We start from the raw sequence: 20,865 nt of genomic DNA on the forward strand, positions 1-20,865 counted from the left end.
CACAGCGTTATTCGTAATAATTCATAACCACATTCCTCAGAAAATAATTCCTTTGAGGTGAGAAAATAAATTCTTTCACATTTGATTGAAAACTTTCCACATGCTTAAGTTGCAGCAGTCCAAGAAACAAGCCCACCAACCACATTTTGAAGGGCAGCGAGGGATGGGCAACTAATGCCAGTCTTGCCAATGATGCCCACAAACTGAGCATGAATGAAAATACAATGAGTGAATGCAGAACAAAAAAAATGGTTTTCTGTCATTAGATTATATATAAGACTGCTGTAAATGGAATACTTAACATTGCTGGAGCAATGGATATCAGGGATTTATGTTTTAGGAATGAGAGAAACCACATGATCACAAGCAAGATTTTTCTTTATTCTTTCACAGGATGTGGGCATCGCTGGCAAGGCTAATTCCCTAATTGCCCTTGAGAAGGTGGCGGTGAGGCGCCTTCTTCAACCACTATAGTCCATCTGGTGTAGGTACACCTACAGTGCTGCTAGGGAGGCCATGCATTTGCTGCCTTTGTTCTTCTAGGTAGAAGAGGTTGTGGCTTTGGTAGGTACATGTGGAAGGAGCCCTGGTGAGTGGCTGCAGTGCATCTTGCTGATGGTACACACTGCCGCAACTGTGCATTGGGTGTGGAGGGAATTGATGTTTAAGGTGATGGATGGGCTGGGATTCAAAGTGAGCTGCTTTGTCCCGGAAGGTGTTGAGCTTATTAAGTACTGCTGGAGCTGTGCTCATCCAGGCAAATGGAGAGTATTTCATCACACTCCTGACTTGTGCCTTGTAGATGGTGGACAGGCTTTGGGGAGTCAGGAGGTGAGTTACTCACAGCAAAATCCCCAGCCTCTGACCTTCTCCTGTAGCCACAGTGTTAATATGCCTGGCCCAGTTCAGTTTCTGGTCAATGGTAACCCCCAGGACATTGATAGTGGGGAGGGGTTCGGCTCTGGTCATGCCATTGAATGGCAAGGGGAGTTAAAGGAAGCCAGTTACCCCATTGTAACTCAGAAAGGCAAAGCAGGTGAACAACAAAAAGAGGGAGTTTTATTTCAAATAGGATGCCTGTCATTTCTGGAGAAAAAAAACGAACCTCAGTTCTACGCATTTCCTGTATGCTGCCTTTTCGCTTTAGATTGTTATCATTTCCAACTTCTCCTTTCACCTCTATCCGTCCCCAGTAGTATGTTGTGTATAAAATTATGAAAGGCATAGATAAGGTGAACGGTGGGAAGCTTTTCCCCAGGTCGGTGGTGACGTTCACGAGGGATCATAGGTTCAAGGTGAAGGGGGGGAGGTTTAACACAGATATCAGAAGGACATATTTTACACGGAGGGTGGTGGGGGCCTGGAATGCGCTGCCAGGCAAGGTGGTGGAGGCGGACACACTGGGAACATTTAAGACTTATCTAGACAGCCATATGAACAGAGTGGGAATGGAGGGATACAAAATAATGGTCTAGTTTGGACCAGGGAGCGGCACGGGCTTGGAGGGCCGAAGGGCCTGTTCCTGTGCTGTATTGTTCTTTGTTCTTTGACAACCACAATCTCAACAAAGCATCCTCAACTGTGTAAATCGGAATGCCTCCACGTCCCTGTGACCTGGTTGAGGTTGAGTTGCATTTGTGTTGAGGTGAGACTACAACAAGCCAACATCAGAAAAGGTTTTTTATAGGAATTAATAATTTTAAGGACAGAAAGGTTGTGAGAAATTGTTGTTTTTCAGACCGGAAGATGGTAAGCAGTGGTGTTCCCAAGGGTCACTGGCAGGAACACTGTCTTTCCGATGCTGTGGTTGGCAGTGAGGATGATGCTAATTGACTGCAAAGGAACATAGACTCCCAACAGTACAGAAGGAGGCCATTCAGCCCATTAGGTCTGTACCAACCACAATCCCACCCAGACCCTATTCCCATAATCCTAATTTACCCTGTTAATCCCCCTGACACCAGGGTCAATTTAGCATGGCCAATCAACCTAACCCGCACATCTTCGGACCGTGAGAGGAAACCGGAGCACCTGGAGGAAATCCATGCAGACACGGGGAGAAAGTGCAAACTCTACATAGACAGTGACCCAAGGCCAGAATCGAACAGCAGCAGTGCTAACCACTGTAGATGGAATTTAATGCAGGGAAGCGTGAAGTCATTTATTTTGACAGAAGGGATAGGGGAACGCAATATAGACTTAACTGCACAGTCTCAAAGACTGTGTAGGGACTGAGGGAAGCGTAGATGTGTGGATCTTTGGGGGTGGCAGGACACGAGGAGGCAATGCTAATCACTGGATTCATAATCCAGAGATCCAGCCTTGGGGTCCCGGGTTCGAATCTCAGATGGTCAGATGGTGAACTTCATATTCAATAAAAAATCTGGAAGTAAAAGCCCGAAGGTGACAGTGAAACCATTGTCTATTGTCGTAAAAACCCATCTGGTTCACTCATGTCCTTTAGGGAAGGAAATCTGCCATCCTTACCTGTTCTGGCCTACATGTGACTCCACAGTGATGTGGTTGACTCTTACCTGCCCTCCAAAATGGCCAAGCGAACCACTCGGCTCAAGGACAATTAGGGATGGGTTCTAAATGAATTTTTAAAAGAACACGCTGACGTAGTGGTTAACAAAGCATTGGGGATATTGGCTTCTTTAAGTAGAGGGACAAAAGCAGGAAAGATATACTGAACATTATAAACTGAGGCTTAATATTTTCGTCTAGTGCTGGTCACCACATTTGAGGAAGCGAGGGTCCGCGAGAGGAGCAGAGGAAATTTACCACTATGGTTCCAGCGATGATGGATTTTAGCAACAAATTTATTTCTGAGAAGCTAGAGTTCTCCTTGGAGTAACAGAGATTGCGGCAGAGGGGCGGCACGGTAGCACAGTGGTTAGCACTGCTGCCTCACAGCTCCAGGGTCCCGGGTTCGATTCCCGGCTTGGGTCACTGTCTGTGTGGAGTTTGCACATTCTCCTCGTGTTTGCGTGGGTTTCCTCCGGGTGCTCCGGTTTCCTCCCACAGTCCAAAGATGTGCGGGTTAGGTTGATTGGCCAGGTTAAAATTGCCCCTGAGATGCGTAGGTTAGAGGGATTAGCGGGTAAATATGTGGGGGTAGGGCCTGGGTGGGATTGTGGTTGGTGCAGACTCGATGGGCCGAATGGCCTCCTTCTGCACTGTAGGGTTTCTATGATTGAGTTAAGATTTGATGGAGGTGTACAAGATTATGACAGGTTTAGATAAGGTTGATAAAGAAACACTGTTCCCGTTGGCTAATGGTACAAGGGCTATTGGGTGACATTGATTTAAGGTCTTGGGTAGAGGATGTGAGGAAGACCCTGGCTGGAACTTTCTGGTTGTTCACGCCAGTGGGATCTTCTGGTCCCACCAATGACGCACCACTGCCACGGGGTTCCTGGCAGCGAAGGGTGGATCCAATGAGAAACCCATTGACGATGGCAGTGGCAGAAGATCCCACCACTGGTTAATGGCCCAATGACTTTAGGAGGAGGAGTCTTTTATAGCCAACACAAGGCCTGGTTTAGGAGCATAGCAACAAGAGCAGGCTGTTTACCCTCTGGAGTTTGATCCAACATTCAGACAGATCATGGTTGATCTGAATCTTCACTCCAATCACCCTTAATATTGGAATTCAATATTACCAGAAAAATCTAGCAATCTCAGTTTTATTGTTTATCCATTGACTGCCTCTCCACTGTGTGGCAGCATGGTAGCATAGTGGTTAGCACTGCTGCTTCACAGTGCGAGGGTCCTGGGTTCGATTCCTGGCTTGGGTTACTGTCTGTGTGGAGTTTGCATGTTCCCACCTTGTCTGTGTGGGTTTCCTCCCACATTCTGAAAGATGTGCAGGTTAGGTGCAATGACCCAAACAGGGGCTGGACTGTGGCGACTAGGGGAATTTCACAGTAACTTCATTGCAGTGTTAATGTAAACCTTACTTGTGACTTAAATTCAAACTCCACCAGCCTCAACTGCTTTTTGGGGACGAGGGTTCCAGTTTTCCACTGTCCTTTATGTCAAATGCTTCCTGGCATCATTAGTTGGGGTGGCACAGTGGTGAGCACTGTTGCTTCACACAGCCAGGGACCTGGGTTCAATTCCCGACTTGGGTCACTCTCTGTGTGGAGTTTGCACATTCTCCCCGTGTCTGCGTGGGTTTCCTCCGGCTGCTCTAGTTTCCTCCCACAGTTCAAAGATGTGCAGGTTGGGATGATTGGCCATGCTAAATTGACCCTAGTGTCAGGGGGATTAGCAGGGTAAATATGTGGGGTTACGGGAATAGGGCCTGGGTGGGATTGTGGTTGGTGCAGACTCGATGGGCCAAATGGCCTCCTTCTGCACTGTAGAGATTCTATGATTCCATTCTATGATTAGTCAATGGCCAAGTTCTAATATTAAGTTTTGGACTCTTATTCTTGACTCCCCTACAAAGGATGTAGTTTCATCTATCCCACCAACTCACTGAATTATCTTAAGCTCATCTATATTTGCACTCAAGGGACTACACACCCACCTTCAGACCTTAACCCTCTTTATTTCCATGTTGTGCTATTGTGGTGAATGCGTGTTGGATTTTAACCAAGACCTCAGAAGCATTATGTGTTCAAACTAACTTGGGCATCAAATGCACTTGAACTTAAGTATCTATTTTAAATATACAAATAAATATTATAAACATAAAAAGGTATTCACCTTTTATGCCACGCTTCTTGGCTTTTCCCCAGAGGTTGTTGAATAATTCGACTGGACTTCAATGTTTTCGAGAAGCCTTTAGACACTGCTATTTAAGCTTCTTCAGGCTGCATACTGTAATCTTTATCTCAGTGATCCTGCAATACAAAAATCACATTTCCTTTAGATGGACAAAACATGAACAGCTGGTCTGATCAGCAAGTGTCTGGTTTTATTATTGGTCTTCGAGGCAGGAAGCTGTGAGTTCCAAACCTCCTTCTTGATCACAATAATTAGACCAATGTGCCACGGCAGTATTGTCAGAGATGTAAAGTTCCGATCAGATATTGAACCAAGCCTCCATCTGCCTGGTTACGTGGGGCCCCCTTCTGACCCCCACCCCCTTGGCACCACCCAGTGGGCAGTGCCAATGTGCCCCTCGGGCAGTGCCAGGAGGCCAAGCTGGCACTGCCCTAGGGACACCTCCCCTTTACCCCTGATCTCCGTGGGGGTTCTCAATGGCCTCTCGTCCCTCCAGCAGGGTCAGGGTACCTGTTCCTCGTTAGTGGGGAGCAGGAGTAAATCCCACTGGAGGAAACCATTCCTGGCGGGAGGGGGGGGGGGAGTTGGGGGTTGGGGGGTAACACTAGAACCATAGAACCATAGAAAATTACAGCTCAGAAACAGGCCTTTTGGCCCTTCTTGTCTGTGCCGAACCATTTTATGCCTAGTCCCACTGACCTGCACTTGGACCATATCCCTCCACACCCCTCTCATCCATGAACCCGTCCAAGTTTTTCTTAAATGTTAAAAGCATTTACCACTTTATCCGGCAGCTCATTCCACACTCCCACCACTCTCTGCGTGAAGAAGCCCCCCCTAATATTCCCTTTAAACTTTTCTCCTTTCACCCTTAACCCATGCCCTCTGGTTCTTTTCTCCCCCAGCCTCAGCGGAAAAAGCCTGCTTGCATTCACTCTATCTATACCCATCAAAATCTTATACACCTCTATCAAATCTCCCCTCAATCTTCTACGCTCCAGGGAATAAAGTCCCAACCTATTCAATCTCTCTCTGTAACTCAGCTTCTCAAGTCCCAGCAACATCCTTGTGAACCTTCTCTGCACTCTTTCAATCTTATTTACATCCTTCCTGTAACTAGGTGACCAAAACTGTACACAATACTCCAAATACTCCAAACTAGCGGAGAGTTCAGTCCCGTGGCCCGCTAATCAGATGCAAATGTCAAGTTGCATATTGAAATCAGCTCTGCGCCGGATGATGCTGAAAATCTTTGTTCCGGAGACAGGCGGAGGCCGTGGCGTCCCAGTGGGAAGCCCGCAAAACGGCCCCCGCTAATGTCTCCCGGGCTGCTGCGCTACTGGAGTAGCATGGCGGGCTGGGAGAATCGCCCCCAAGATCGGTAACCAAAAAGTTCAGAACTATAGTAAACTTACCAAAGTTAATTGCCATCTCTTGTCGAGGGTGACTCGAATAAAAGTGATAAGTTTTACAGAATTGAATTTCTAAAGACTCTGTCATTCCTGCCCTAACTCCAGAATTGACTGTTCTCTGTTCTCAGCGCAGTCTGTTCGAGAGTAAGCTTTGCGTCATTTAGATTGGAATTTCCCTCTCACTGAATGACACCGGGGGAAATTTGGCATTCTTTGTTCTACTTAAAACCACTTTCGTTTTCTAAATTTCACATCTCAAGAAACTGGTTGCCCACAACGCTGACCAATGTTTCTCTCTTTACAGCGACTCAACACTGCCCAGAAAGGACATACCTGTGACATTTCAATGCAGCATTTGGACACGTGCACACAGTACAACAATTAAACCACTTGTCCTCTGAAAAGGCCTCTTTCTTTCACCATTAACCTCACTTCCCGCTGTCTCTATTTTATCCACACTACTTCAAGTAATATAGAATCATAGAATCCTACGGTGCAGAAGGAGGCCATTCGGCCCATCGAGTCTGCATCGACCACAATCCCACCCAGGCCCTATTCCCGTAACCCCATGCGACTGCTCTGCTCGATTCCCTGGTTCTAATTGCGAGTCCCTCCTTGACTCATGGTATGCGCCCTCCTGCCGACTCATTCAATCCCTACAGTGCAGAAGGAGGCCATTCAGCCCATCAAGGCTGCACCGACAACAATCCCACCCAGACCCTATCCCCGTATACACACTGCTAACCCCCTTGACACTATGGAGCAATTTAGCAGGGCCAATCAACCTAACCCGCATATCTTTGGCCTGTGGAAGGAAACTGGAGTACCTGCAGGAAACCCACAAAACACAGGGAGAATGTGTGAACGTCACACAGACAGCCACCCAAGGCCGGAATTGAACCCAGGTCCCTGGTGCTGTGAGGCAGCAGTGCTAACCACTGTGCCACCGTGCCATGCCAAGTTTCTAACTGCCACCATGGCGTGTGAGTGCTGGGATTCTCCAGATGGCTGTGTTGACAAAACAACATCAAGACAGAACGTATTATTTCTGTCAGATGGGTGAAAGGTTACCAGTGATCCTGCGAAGGAAGTATGGCTAAGGTGGTTAAATGTGTAAATACTCGTGGTTTAACTCCTCAAATGTGGAAGCTATGTCGAAAGAGTCAATGATCTCATTGCTACAGAACTTAAAGGCCTGGATTGAGTGGATGTGGAGAAGATGTTCCCATTTGCTGGAGAAACTAGGGTCTGAGGGCACAGCCTCAGAGTAAAGGGATGACCATTTAGAACTGAGATGAGGAGGAATTTCTTCAGCCAGAGGGTGGCGAATCTATGTAATTCACTGCCTCAGAAGGCTGTGGAGATCAGGTCATTGAGTGTCTTTAAGACAGAGATAGATAGGTTCTTGTTTGGTAAGGGGATCAAAGGTTAAAGGGAAAAGGCAGGAGAATGAGGTTGAGAAACTTATCAGCCATGATTGAATAGCAAAGCAGACTTGATAGGCCGAATGGCCTAATTCTGTTCCAATACCTTATGGCCTTAGCCACCGTGTAGTCAGCACAGTGTGGTGAACCATAGATGGTTACCACTATGGGTACTTGTACATATGTTACTCTTGTTACTGTTGGGGTTAGGGTTGGGGTGTTCCACCTGTTGGCATTGTTCTGTGGTACACTCCCTTTGGCTCCGCCTTCCTATAGGAGTATAAAGGTCACTGCACATCCTAGTGACCCTTTAGTCTGGGATAGTATTGTTAAGCAGTGTGCTCTATTCTTGTTGCGAATAAAAGCCTTTATTTCCCGAGTACGATCTAGCCTCCCGAGTGAATTAATCGCGCATCAATTTTATTCGCAACAAATTTTGTTCTGAAAAACAAAATGGAGCAGATGCTGAAACCCGATCGGCTAACCTTAGATCCGCGTGCTGCTGGAGCGTCGAACACTTTCGACCATTGGTTGAAGTGTTTCCAGGATTATATCGACACCTCAACAGCAGTCCAAAACGACGCCGACAGATTGCGGGTCCTCCACGCAAGGGTAAGCGACACTGTGTATGCAACAATCCGTGATTCCCAAGATTACAAAGAGGCCATCGAATTACTCAAGAAGCTGTACCATAAACCGCCAAACGAAATCCATGCTCGTCACCTATTAGCCACTCGACGGCGGCAGCCCGGCGAAACGATGGGACAGTACCTGCGCGAACTTCAACAGCTAGCCAGAGCCTGCAATTGCAAGCCTGTGTCGGCTACTCAGTACACTAACGATCTGATCCGAGATGCGTTCGTGGCGGGAATCGGCTCATCCTATAATCGCCTGCGGCTGCTAGAGCAAGGTAACTTGGACCTAGCTAAGACAGTAGAATTGGCTGATGCGATGGAAACGGCCTCCAGAAGTCTTGAAACTTACCCCACCGACCACGTGGGAACATCATGGCAAGTACAGCCACCGACTCAGCTCTACCCGGCGGCTCCTAGGAACTGCGAGATCGTGCTTTCAACCTCGGACCTGACGGCAGCGGCAGCTCCAGGAGGCCCAAGGTGCTATTTCTGTGGATTGGCGAAGCACCCTCGCCAGAGATGTCCAGCCAGGACGGTATTTTGCTCCGCTTGTGGGAAGAAAGGGCACTATGCAAAAGTGTGCCGAGCAAAGCCCCCTTCGAAGCCAAGCAGTGCTGCGTGTGACTCCCCAGGATCCGTCTCCTTGTCTCCAGCTTCGTCGATGTCTTCAACCATGTGCGATTCACGGGCGCCGCCATTCCTGATGACGACGACGCAAGACACGTGCGACCTGCGGGTGCCGCCACTTTCAACGCCATCGACCACGTGCGATCCATGGGTGCAGCCATTTTGGTCGGCACCGACCACAGAAGACCAGCAGGGGTCCTCGTCGTTGACCATCTCAGCTGCCTGCAGCTGCACTCGGGATCCAACAGTGGCGTCAATCATCCTGGACCAGGCCAAGCCTCACAGACTCGACAAGTCCATGATGGACATAGAGGTAAACGGACGCCTGACACATTGTCTGTTTGACAGCAGGAGCACGGAGAGTTTCATCCATCCGGATACCGTGAAATGGTGCGCTCTCCGCGTGCAAACTGTTAGGCAGACAATCTCTATGGCGTCGAGGTCCCGATCTGTTACCGTCCTTGGGAGCTGCGTGGTAACTCTAACGGTGCAGGGCACAGTTTATGAGAACTTCAGGCTCCTCGTGTTACCGCACCTTTGCGCTCCGGTACTCCTGGGGCTAGACTTTATGGTCCACCTGAAGAGTGTGATCCTGCAGTACGATGGGCCACTCCCTCCACTGTCAGTGGGAGAACAGCAGCCTCCAAATTGTCCAGCGGGCTCCACATGCAGTCTCTCGACACTCAAAATTACCCCGCCTTCGTTATTTGAAAATCTCGTACCAGGCTGCAAGCCCATCGCAACTAAGAGCAGGCGTTACAGCGCTGAGGATCGGATCTTTATTCGATCTGAGGTTCAGCGGCTCCTCAGGGAAGGGATCATCCAACCTAGCACTAGTCCATGGAGAGCACAAGTCGTGGTGGTCAAGACTGGAGACAAGCCCCGGATGGTCATAGACTATAGTCAGACCATTAATAGGTACACGCAGCTGGACGCGTACCCTCTCCCGCGCATATCTGACATAGTCAACCAGATTGCGCAGTACCGGGTGTTCTCTACCACCAGCTCCCCATTCGCCCAGAGGACCACAAATACACGGCCTTTGAGGAGGATGGCCGTCTTTACCACTTCTTAAGGGTCCCTTTTGGCGTCACTAATGGGGTCTCGGTCTTCCAGCGTGAGATGGACCGAATGGTGGACCAAAACGGGCTACGGGCTACTTTCCCGTACCTGGACAACGTCACTATCTGTGGCCATGACCAGCAGGACCACGACGCCAACCTCCTGAAGTTTTTACGCACTGCGTCTCGCCTGAATCTGACCTATAACAGGGAAAAGTGTGTATTCAGCAAGCACCGCCTAGCAATCCTTGGATACGTGGTGGAAAACGGGGTCATCGGCCCCGATCCAGACCGTAAGCGTCCCCTCCTTGAACTTCCCCTACCCACTAGCATCAAAGCACTGAGGAGATGCTTAGGCTTCTTCTCGTATTACGCACAGTAGGTTCCCAATTATGCGGACAAAGCCCGTCCGCTCATAAAATCTACCTCTTTTCCTCTGGCAGCAGAGGCTCGCTTAGCCTTTGAAGGGATAAAAGCTGACATCGCGAAAGCCACGATGCATGCTGTCGATGAGTCCATCCCCTTCCAGGTGGAGAGTGATGCATCTGATTTCGCCCTGGCCGCCACACTTAACCAGGCGGGCAGGCCCGTCGCCTTTTTCTCTCGCACCCTCCAAGGCCCTGAAATTCGGCACTCCTCTGTGGAAAAAGAGACTCAGGCCATTGTGGAGGCCGTACGGCATTGGCGCCATTATTTGGTGGGAAAACGATTTACCCTGCTCACGGACCAGCGGTCTGTGGCATTCATGTTCAACAACACGTTAAGGGAAAAAATTAAGAATGATAAAATCTTGAGGTGGAGAATCGAACTCTCCACCTACAACTATGATATCATGTATCGTCCGGGGAAGCTCAATGAGCCCTCAGATGCCCTGTCGCGTGGAACATGTGCCAGTGTGCAGGAGGACCAGCTACAGGCCCTCCACAATGATCTCTGCCATCCGGGGATCACTCGGCTCTTCCATTTTGTAAAGGCCCGGAATCTGCCCTACTCCATAGAGGATGTCAGGTCGATAACTCGAAGCTGCCAGGTATGTGCTGAATGCAAGCCGCACTTCTACCGACCTGACAGGGCACACCTCATTAAGGCCACTCGCCCTTTTGAACGACTGAATGTTGATTTCAAGGGCCCCCTTACTTCGACAGATCGGAATGTGTACTTCCTCAACGTGGTTGACGAGTACTCCCGATTCCCTTTTGCCATTCCCTGTTCAGACATGTCCGCTGCCACGGTCATGAAAGCCCTGCGGAGTCTTTTTACCCTGTTCGGCGACCCCAGTTATATCCACAATGATAGGGGTTCGTTGTTTATGAGCGACGACTTGAGGCAATACCTGCTCTCTGAAGGAATTGCCTCAAGTAGGACTACGAGTTACAACCCCAGGGGTAACGGGTAGGTCGAAAGAGAAAACGCTACAGTCTGGAAGGCTGTCTTACTGGCGTTAAGGTCTAGGGGTCTTCCAGTCTCCCGTTGGCAAGAGGTACTTTCTAATGCGCTCCATTCAATCCGGTCCCTCCTGTGTACGGCAACCAACGCTACCCCACATGAGCGGATGTTTACCTTCCCTAGGAAGTCTTCCTCTGGGACCTCACTGCCGTCTTGGTTGACGTACTCAGGACTGGTCCTCCTGCGGCGGCATGTTAGGACCCACAAGTCCGACCCGTTGGTCGAACAGGTCCATCTCCTCCACGCCAACCCTCAGTATGCCTATGTAGCATATCTTGACGGGCGAGAGGACACGGTCTCTATCCGAGATCTGGCGCCTGCAGGGGACCTGGAAACCCCCGTCGCACCCGCACCCCTGGTTAGGGTTCCTTTGCCCATTCTCTCCCCATCTGACACGGCGCGGGCAGTATCGGGACCTCCACTTAATCCACTTACTCCCGTGTACAGCTTGCCTGAGTCCAGGAGATTGTTGCCACCTCGAGGTCCACCCGTGCGTGAGGAACTGGAGGAGTCACTGGACACCACCTTGGAGAGAGGGACACCACGGTCACCAGAACCGGCACTACCTCCAGTGCTGCGGAGGTCGTAGAGACGGTGCGGACTTCCGATACGACTGAACTTGTGAATATATGGACAGTTCGTACTGTTTTTTTTGCCCCACCGGCCTTTGTTTTTAAAGGAGGGGTGAATGTGGTGAACCATAGATGGTTACCACTATGGGTACTGAACCATAGATGGTTACCACTATGGGTACTTGTACATATGTTACTCTTGTTACTGTTGGGGTTAGGGTTGGGGTGTTCCACCTGTTAGCATTGTTCTGTGGTACACTCCGTTTGGCTCCGCCTTCCTATAGGAGTATAAAGGTCACTGCACTTCCTAGTGACCCTTTAGTCTGGGATAGTGTTGTTAAGCAGTATGCTCTAGTCTTGTTGCGAATAAAAGCCTTTATTTCCCGAGTACGATCTAGCCTCTCGAGTGAATTAATCGTGCATCACACAGCATCTGCGCCATTTTACTGCCACGGCACCCCTGAAGAACCTGTTTCCCTTCTCTCATCCAGTCATTGCAATGCCCTTCACTGGTGCTCTCATGATGCCACTTCCAAACACAATCGCTGCTCCCAGTTCATCGGTAGTGAAACAGTCTGAGGGCACATTTACAAACAACATTCAGCCTTGGCATGGTAAGTGGCAAGTAACATTCATGTCACACAAATGCCAGTCAATGACCAGCCCCCCCTGAACATTCAATGGCATTACCGTCACTGACTCCTCCTCCATCAACATCCTGGCGATTATTGACCAGAAATTGACCTGGACCAGCCGTGTGTCTACAAGAGCACCAGGCAAGACTGTTCTCTTCCTGTTGGGGAACACTTCAGTGGTCACGGGCATTCAGCCTCTGATCTTCGGGTAAGCATTCTCCAAGGCGGCCTTCACGACACATGACACCGCAGGGTCGCTGAGCAGAAACTGGTAGCCAAGTTCCGCACACATGAGGACGGCCTCAACCGGGATCTTGGGTTCATGCCACACTATCTGTAACCCCCACAACTTGCCTGGACTTGCAAAATCTCACTAGCTGTCCTGGCTGGAGACAATACACATCTCTTTAACCTGTGCTTAATGCTCTCTCCACTCACATTGTCTGTACCTTTAAGACTTGATTAGCTGTATTAGCATTGATTAGCTTGATTAGCATTCCAATCATTATTCTGTAAATTGAGTTTGTGTCTCTGTATGCCCTGTTTGTGAGCACATCTCCCACTCCATCTGACGAAGGGGCAGCACTCCGAAAGCTAGTGGCATTTGCTACCAAATAAACCTGTTGGACTTTAACCTGGTGTTGTTAGACTTCTTACTGTGTCTACAAGAGCAGATCAGAGACTGGGAATTCTGCAGAGAATAACTCATCTCCTTCGTCCTCAAAGCATATCCAAGGCAGCACGGTGGTACAGTGTTAGTGGTTCAATTCCTGGCTTGGGTCACTGTCTGTGTGGAGTTAGCACATTCTCCCCGTGTCTACATGGGTTTCCTTTGGGTGCTCTGGTTCCTTCCCACAGTCCAAAGATGTGTGGGTTAAGTGGATTGGCCATGCTAAATTGCCCCTTAGTGTCAGGGGGACTAGCTAGGATAAATGCATGGGGTTATGACGATAGGGCTTGGGTGGGATTGTGGCCAGTGCAGACTCGATGCGCCGAATGGCCTCCTTCTGCACTGTAGGAATTCTATGATTCTTTTAAGGCACAAGTCAGGAGTGTCTTGGAGTGCTTTCCACTTGCCTGGAGGAGTGCAGCTCCCACAACACTTGAGAAGATTGGAACCCTCCAGGACAAAGCAACCCATTTCATTGGCATCCGATCCACCACACTAAACGTTTGCTCCCTCAGTTGCTGGTACACAGTGGCAGTAATGTGTGGCAGTTACTGGATGCACTGCAACAACTCAACAAGGCACCTTCGACAGCACCTTCCATACATGCAACCTCTATCATCTAGGAGTACAAAGGAAGCAGGTGCATGGGATCACCCCCACCGGCGAGTTTCCCATAGTCCAAAGATGTGCAGGTTAGGTGAGTTGGCCATGCTAAATTGCCCCTTGATGAAAGCAAAATACTGCGGATGCTGGAATCTGAAACAAAAACAGAAAATGCGCAGGACAAAGGGTCATCCAGACTCAAAACGTTTTATTCTCTTTCCACAGATGCTGTCAGACCTGCTGAGATTTTCCAGCATTTTCTGAATTGCTCCTTAATTTCCAAAGATGTGTAGGTTAGGTGGATTGGCCATGGTAAATGTGCAAGTCACGGGAATTGGGGGTGGGCCTCTATAAGATGCCCTCTCGGAAAATTGGTGCAGACTCGATGGCCGAATGACCTCCATCTGCACTGGAGGGATTCTATGAATTCTATGGAAATAGGAGCAGAAGGAGGTGCTACAGCTCACTGAACCTGCTCTCCATCATTCAACAAGGTAAGGTTCGGATGCACAAAGTGACTGTGAAGGTGAGGCAAGCAGTTTAAACATAAAACATTGCCTTGGGCCTCATTAACATTTTATGGCCCAATTTCCAGCCAGCCTCAGGCCTCCAGGTTGGGCCTCACTTCCTGCGCAGTGCACCATGTGGGCCGAGAAAGGGAATCCAAACAAATTTCGACCTTACTTGTTAGTTGGCCTCTGCAACAGTTCCGTTTAAATTCCGTATCTGAAAGTAACATCAGTTGATTTCTATTTTTGAAACCAGTTTTAGCTTATCTGTCGTACGCATATCCTAGGGCCCAGATAAGAAATATAAATGAACAATCATAGAAGTCATAGAGGGAGGTCATTCAGCCCATCGAGTCTGCACCGACCACAATCCAACCCAGTCCCTATCCCCGTAGCCCCATTTATTTACCCTGCTAGTCTCCCTGGTACGAAGGGTCAATTTAGCACGGCCAATCAACCTAACCCGCACATCTTTGGACTGTGGGAGGAAACCCACGCAGTCACAAGGAGAACGTGCAAACTCCACGCAGACAGTGACCTGAGGCCGGAATTGAACCCGGGTCCCTGGCGCTGTGAGGCAGCAGTGCTAACCACTGTGCCACTGTGCCACATACCATACAGAGAGGGCCGTCGCAGTACTAATTTTAATGTTGAGGTTAACAATGGATATAAAGGACTTACAACAAGACTCGACTTAAGCACAGTTTAATCCCTTTCCTTAACTCGCAAGACTTTCAGCTGAAATTAGGTTTTTGTGGGATGCTAGTTGTAAAGGTGGTTGTTCTTACCTTTAGAACGGGGAAAGCAGCTTCATGGGCACACTTCACTGACATCGGACAGCTCTGCCATTGCCCACACACACCCATCAGGAATAAAACACGCTCACAAAACCCCTTGCCAGTTTCCTCTATTTTACATGCAATGAAACTGCTTAAACATCAGGCTCACCCAAGAGAAAAAAAAACCTGGGTCTTTCCAAAATAGGAGTTTACAGCCTTCACCAGCAAACACTCGCAGGTTTTTGCATGTTTCTAGCCCCAGGCGACGGGTTTATTTTAACTTTTCCTATCCACCAGGAACAAAAATCAGTCGAGACATGTAATAGGAGTGAAAAGGATTGAGTGAGTTGCCCGATCAGCAAGTAACGCTGACACTCGCACCACCAACCACCCCGCCCACCCCTCCACAAAGTGCTTTGGAGAGGGTACAGAAGAGATTTACCAGGATGTTGCCTGGTATGGAGGGCATTAGCTATGAGGAGAGGTTGGATAAACTCGGTTTGTTCTCACTGGAATGACGGAGGTTGAGGGGTGACCTGATTGAAGTCTACAAGATTATGAGTGGCATGGACAGAGTGGATAGTCAGATGCTCTTTCCTAGGGTAGAAAAGTCAAGTACCAGGGGGCATAGGTTTAAGGTGCGTGGGGAAAAGTTTAGAGGAGATGTGTGAGGCACGTTTTTTACACAGAGGGTGGTGAATGTCTGGAACGCGCTGCCCGGGGAGGTGGTGGGAGCAGGTACGATAGCGGCATTTAAGGGGCAACTGGACGAATACATGAATAGGATGGGAATGGAAGGATACGGACTCCGTAAGTGCATACGGTTTTAGTTTAGGCAGGCATCATGATCGGCGCAGGCTTGGAGGGCCAAAGGGCCTTTTCCTGTGCTGTACTGTTCTTTGTTCTTTGTTCAGCTGAGTATGATAGAACTCTCCAGAGACCATTTGGCCCATCGTGTTTCTGTCAGCTTCTGACAGTGCTGTTCATTCCCATGCCGTTTGCTGCCACACTCTTATTATTTTAATCCACTTTCCGAGTAAAGGATGTTATGGATTCTGCTTCCATCGCTCTTTCTGTCAGAGCACTCTGGCCCAGAAATTCACTTGTGGCCATTCTGAGGGTTGACGGTGGCGAAGGCTCGGAGATTTGGCCTCTGGCCTTGTTGCCATAGAGACAGCACAGTGAAATGCCCCATGGGAAAAGCCCCAAAATTAATTTCCACCCCAGATCCTCTTCATAAAGGCTACCTTTTTCCACTTCCGTTTTATCGGCCAATTCTATCCTCTGCAATTGGAGCCCTCATCTGAACACTTTTCATCTTCATCTCTTCAAAGCTCTGTAGCCTAAGGTCATCTCACTCATCACAGGCAACCCTGGATTGGCTCCCAATCTCCTTTGCTTCAACTTTAAAATTCTCATCCTAACTCCCTCAAGGCCCTGGTCCTCCTTTGCTCTGTGCTGGCCCCACAAATCTTTTCCTGTATCCTCTGTTTCTTTGATATATCAGCTCCTAATTTTGACCTGTGAAGTCATAAAGAGGTCCACAGCATAGAAACAAGCCCTTCGGCCCAACTGGTCCATGCCGCTCTTTTTTTTTAAGTCTTTGCCTTCAGCCACCTCGGTGCCATGCTTCGGAATTTCCTTCCTAAATTCCTCCACCTGTTCTGTGCATACAAGAAACATAGAAACATAGAAGATAGGAGCAGGAGGAGGCCATTCGGCCCTTTGAGCCTGCTCTGCCATTCATCATGATCATGGCTGATTGTCCAACTCAATAGCCTAATCCTGCTTTCTCCCCATAACCTTTGATCCCATTCGCCCCGAGTGCTATATCCAGCCGCCTCTTGAATACATTCAATATTTTGGCATCAACTACTTCCTGTGGTAATGGATTCCACAGGCTCACCACTTTGGGTGGAGTAATGTCTCCTCACCTCCATCCTAAATGGTCTACCCTGAATCCTCAGAGTGTGATCCCTGGTTCTGGACTCCCCCACCATCGGGAACATCCTCCCTGCATCTACCCTGTCTAGTCCTGTTAGAATTTTAAAGTCTCTATGAGATCCCCCCTCATTCGTCTGAACTCCAGCAAAAACAATCCTAGTCAATCTCTCCTCATCCATCAGTCCCACCATCCTCGGAATCAGCCTGGTAAATCTTCGCTGCACTCCCTCGGGAACAAGAACATCCTTCCTCAGAAAAGGAGACCAAAACTGCACACAATATTCTAGATGTGGCCTCACCAAGGCCCTGTATAATTGCAACAACACATCCCTGCTCCTATACTCGAAACCTTTCGCAATGAAGCCAACATACCATCTGCCTTCTTTACTGCCTGCTGCACCTACGTGCTTACCTTCAGCGACTGGTGCACAAGGACACACTCCCCTCTCCCAATTTACAGCAATACAGGTAGTAGTAATCTGCCTTCCTGTTTTTTGCTTCCAAAATGAAGACTCCCCTTAAACCCCTTAGTCCACAATTTCAGATACCCCACTCAATGTCTCCTCTTTGGCTTGGCACCTTTGTGAGATGTTTTGGCATCAACTACTTCCTGTGGTAATGCAATCCACAGGCTCACCACTCTTTAGGTGTGCCCCCATTTTGTTGCCCGCACACCAACTTGCTCTATGCTTGTTATCTGAAAAGGAAGCATGGGCAGGGCTACGGTGAGAAGGTGGAGCAATGGCACTCGGTGAGTTGCTTATTTGGAGAGCCGGTGCGGACACGATGGACTGAATAGCCTCCTTCCGTGTCGTAACAATTCTTTGGTTCTGTCAAGTCTCGTTTAATGACCATCTTCTTCAAACCAAGATTTGGATTACCCATCCAATGTGTGGCTCAGTGTGGAATTCTGTTTGATAATGATTCTATTAAGCACCTTTGAAAGCTTTACTACGTTAAAGGCACCATAAAAAGTGAGATTTGTTGTCGGATAAAAGCCTTTTCCAATCTCTACATCCTTCTCACCCATTGAAATAAATGTTCCCTTCCATGAACGTTCCAAACCTTAATGTCAATCAGAATGAAGGTTTGGTTTTGACAAACTGGATGAAACAAAAATGCATTTTGAAGTAGCTAAAATGCAAACGAAAGTCACAACTTTCAGCTGATGGGGGTGTGGGATCAATGCTGGGTGATGCTGGAGGGGTGCCACGGTGGCGCAGTGCTTAGCACTGCTGCCTCACAGCACCAGGGGGACACGGGTTCGATTCCCGGCTTGGGTCACTGACTGTGTGGAGTTTGCATGTTCTCCCTGTGTCTGCGTGGGTTTCCTCCGGGTGCTCCGGTTTCCTCCCACAGTCCAAAGATGTGCAGGTTAGCTTGATTGGCCATGCTAAATTGCCCCGAGTGTCAGGGGGATTAGCAGGGTAAATATGAAGGGTTAGTGAGGATTGGGATTTTATCAGTGGAATTCGTGTCAGCGCTCTCTTCGTTTGAGCTCCCCTGAGGCTTCGTAAGAGCAGAATGGGCAGAATCTTCTGGAGCTCTGCCCCCTTTGACATGTGGGCCAGGCAGATAATGAGCCATAACCCTCCCCTCTCTCACCCCATAGAATTTAAATGGACATTTCAAGTAAAGTTAAAATTTATTTATTCGTCACAAGTAAAGCTTACATTAACACTGCAATGAAGTTACTGTGAAATTACCCTAGTCGCCACAATCCGGCGCCTGTTCAGGTCAATGCACCCTAACCAGCACGTCTTTCAGAATGTGGGAGGAAACCGGAGCATCCGGAGGAAACCCACGCAGACACGGGGAGAATGCGCAAACTCCACATAGACAGTGACCCAAGCCGGGAATCGAACCTAGGTCCAGCAAACTGCCTCCAATTAAACCTCCAGGGGTCCTGCCAGTGGCATTGTGAAGCACGAACCTCCTGCTATCTCTCAGGATGGTAGGCTGATACTTCCAGCACTGCCACCACACCAGTGCCCTTGTTGTTGCCTCTCAGATAATCAGCCAGCCTAGACGTGCTGAGATGGTGCAATCCAAAGCTGACCCCAAGGCCCAGGGCTACTCGAGGAGCCCCTTCCAGGCTATCTGCACTCTCCAATTGTTAAAGGTAGCAGTGAAAGGAAACATTGTGATTGAACAATGTAAGGGTGCAGAAATGTTCGTGAGGGGAAGTTGCTTCTCTGAAGATAATCTGCCTGATAATCTGCTCTCTGATAACCTCATCTAATTACGTGGAGTCCAGAACGCCTTCTCTCAACTATCTCCTCCTCTTTGCTTTTATATTCATTCATGAAACATGGGCGTCATTGGCTGGCCAGCATTTATTGCCCATCCCTGGTTGCCCTTAGTCAGAGGGCAGTTGAGAGTCAACCACATTGCTGTGGCTCTGGAGTCACATGTGGACCAGACCAGGTAAGGACGGCAGATTTCCTTCCCCAAAGGACATTAGTGCATCAGATGGGTTTTTCTGACAATCGACAGTGGTTTCATAGGTCATCAGTAGACTCTTAATTCCAGATATCTTTTTTTATTTAACTCAAATTCAATCAGCTGCCGTGGCTGGATTTGAACCCGGGTCCCCAGAACATTAGCTGAGTTTCTGGATTAATAGTCCAAGGATAATGACACCAAGCCATCGCCTTCCCCTATCACAATTGAATCCCTACAGCACAGAAGGAGGCCATTCAGCCCATCGAATCCACATCAATTTTCTGACAGAGCCTTTTACTCAGGCCCACCACCTCACCCTCTCCCTATGATCTTTGCAAAGTTTCCCTTCTGAACATCCTCCCTCCATTGCTGGCCACTTTGCAGAACAAGAGGTGTTGTCATTGGAGCCCCTGTAACTGGGTCAGGTCTTCCTCTGTCCTCCCCAACTGTAAGCACCAGATCTCAAGACCAAACTGGGAAAACAGTCGAGATACTGTGCAGACACTTCTTAAGAGCACAAGTGCCTCAAAATCATCTTACCAGTATGTTGAGTGTCTGGTTATTTAAATAACGTGGAGATGCCGGCGTTGGACTGGGGTAAACACAGTAAGAAGTTTAACAACACCAGGTTAAAGTCCAACAGGTTTATTTGGTAGCAAAAGCCACACAAGCTTTCGAGGCTCTGAGCCCCTTCTTCAGGTGAGTGGGAATTCTGTTCACAAACAGAACTTATAAAGACACAGACTCAATTTACATGAATAATGGTTGGAATGCGAATACTTACAACTAATCCAGTCTTTAAGAAACAAAACAATGGGAGTGGAGAGAGCATCAAGACAGGCTAAAAAGATGTGTATTGTCTCCAGACAAGACAGCCAGTGAAACTCTGCAGGTCCACGCAACTGTGGGAGTTACAAATAGTGTGACATAAACCCAATATCCCGGTTGAGGCCGTCCTTGTTCCGCACACACAAGGACGGCCTCAACCGGGATATTGGGTTTATGTCACACTATTTGTAACTCCCACAGTTGCGTGGACCTGCAGAGTTTCACTGGCTGTCTTGTCTGGAGACAATACACATCTTTTTAGCCTGTCTTGATGCTCTCTCCACTCCCATTGTTTTGTTTCTTAAAGACTGGATTAGTTGTAAGTATTCGCATTCCAACCATTATTCATGTAAATTGAGTCTGTGTCTTTATAAGTTCTGTTTGTGAACAGAATTCCCACTCACCTGAAGAAGGGGCTCAGAGCCTCGAAAGCTTGTGTGGCTTTTGCTACCAAATAAACCTGTTGGACTTTAACCTGGTGTTGTTAAACTTCTTACTGTATTTAAATAACATCAGTGCTGGGAATGTCTGCAGTTGA

The 20,865-nt window shown here is 48.5% G+C and overlaps 1 protein-coding gene across 4 annotated transcripts in view; it reads right to left on the reverse strand.

Moving 5' to 3' along the window:
- The window catches only part of LOC144499885 (S-geranylgeranyl-glutathione receptor P2RY8-like), an 88,847-nt gene that overhangs the window by 2,517 nt on the left and 65,465 nt on the right, over window positions 1–20,865 (reverse strand). For 3 of the 4 annotated variants that reach the window (XM_078222518.1, XM_078222517.1, XM_078222516.1), the window contains exon 3: window positions 4,717–4,853. The gene's annotated coding sequence lies outside the window, so the exon portion shown is untranslated. Of the gene's footprint in view, window positions 1–4,716; window positions 4,854–6,152; window positions 6,255–20,865 lie in introns of those variants that run through there. The other variant, XM_078222519.1, reaches the window with a different exon arrangement.

The sequence above is a fragment of the Mustelus asterias genome, chromosome 10 (assembly GCF_964213995.1).
Source record: "Mustelus asterias chromosome 10, sMusAst1.hap1.1, whole genome shotgun sequence".
In the NCBI taxonomy this organism is placed as follows: domain Eukaryota; kingdom Metazoa; phylum Chordata; class Chondrichthyes; order Carcharhiniformes; family Triakidae; genus Mustelus; species Mustelus asterias.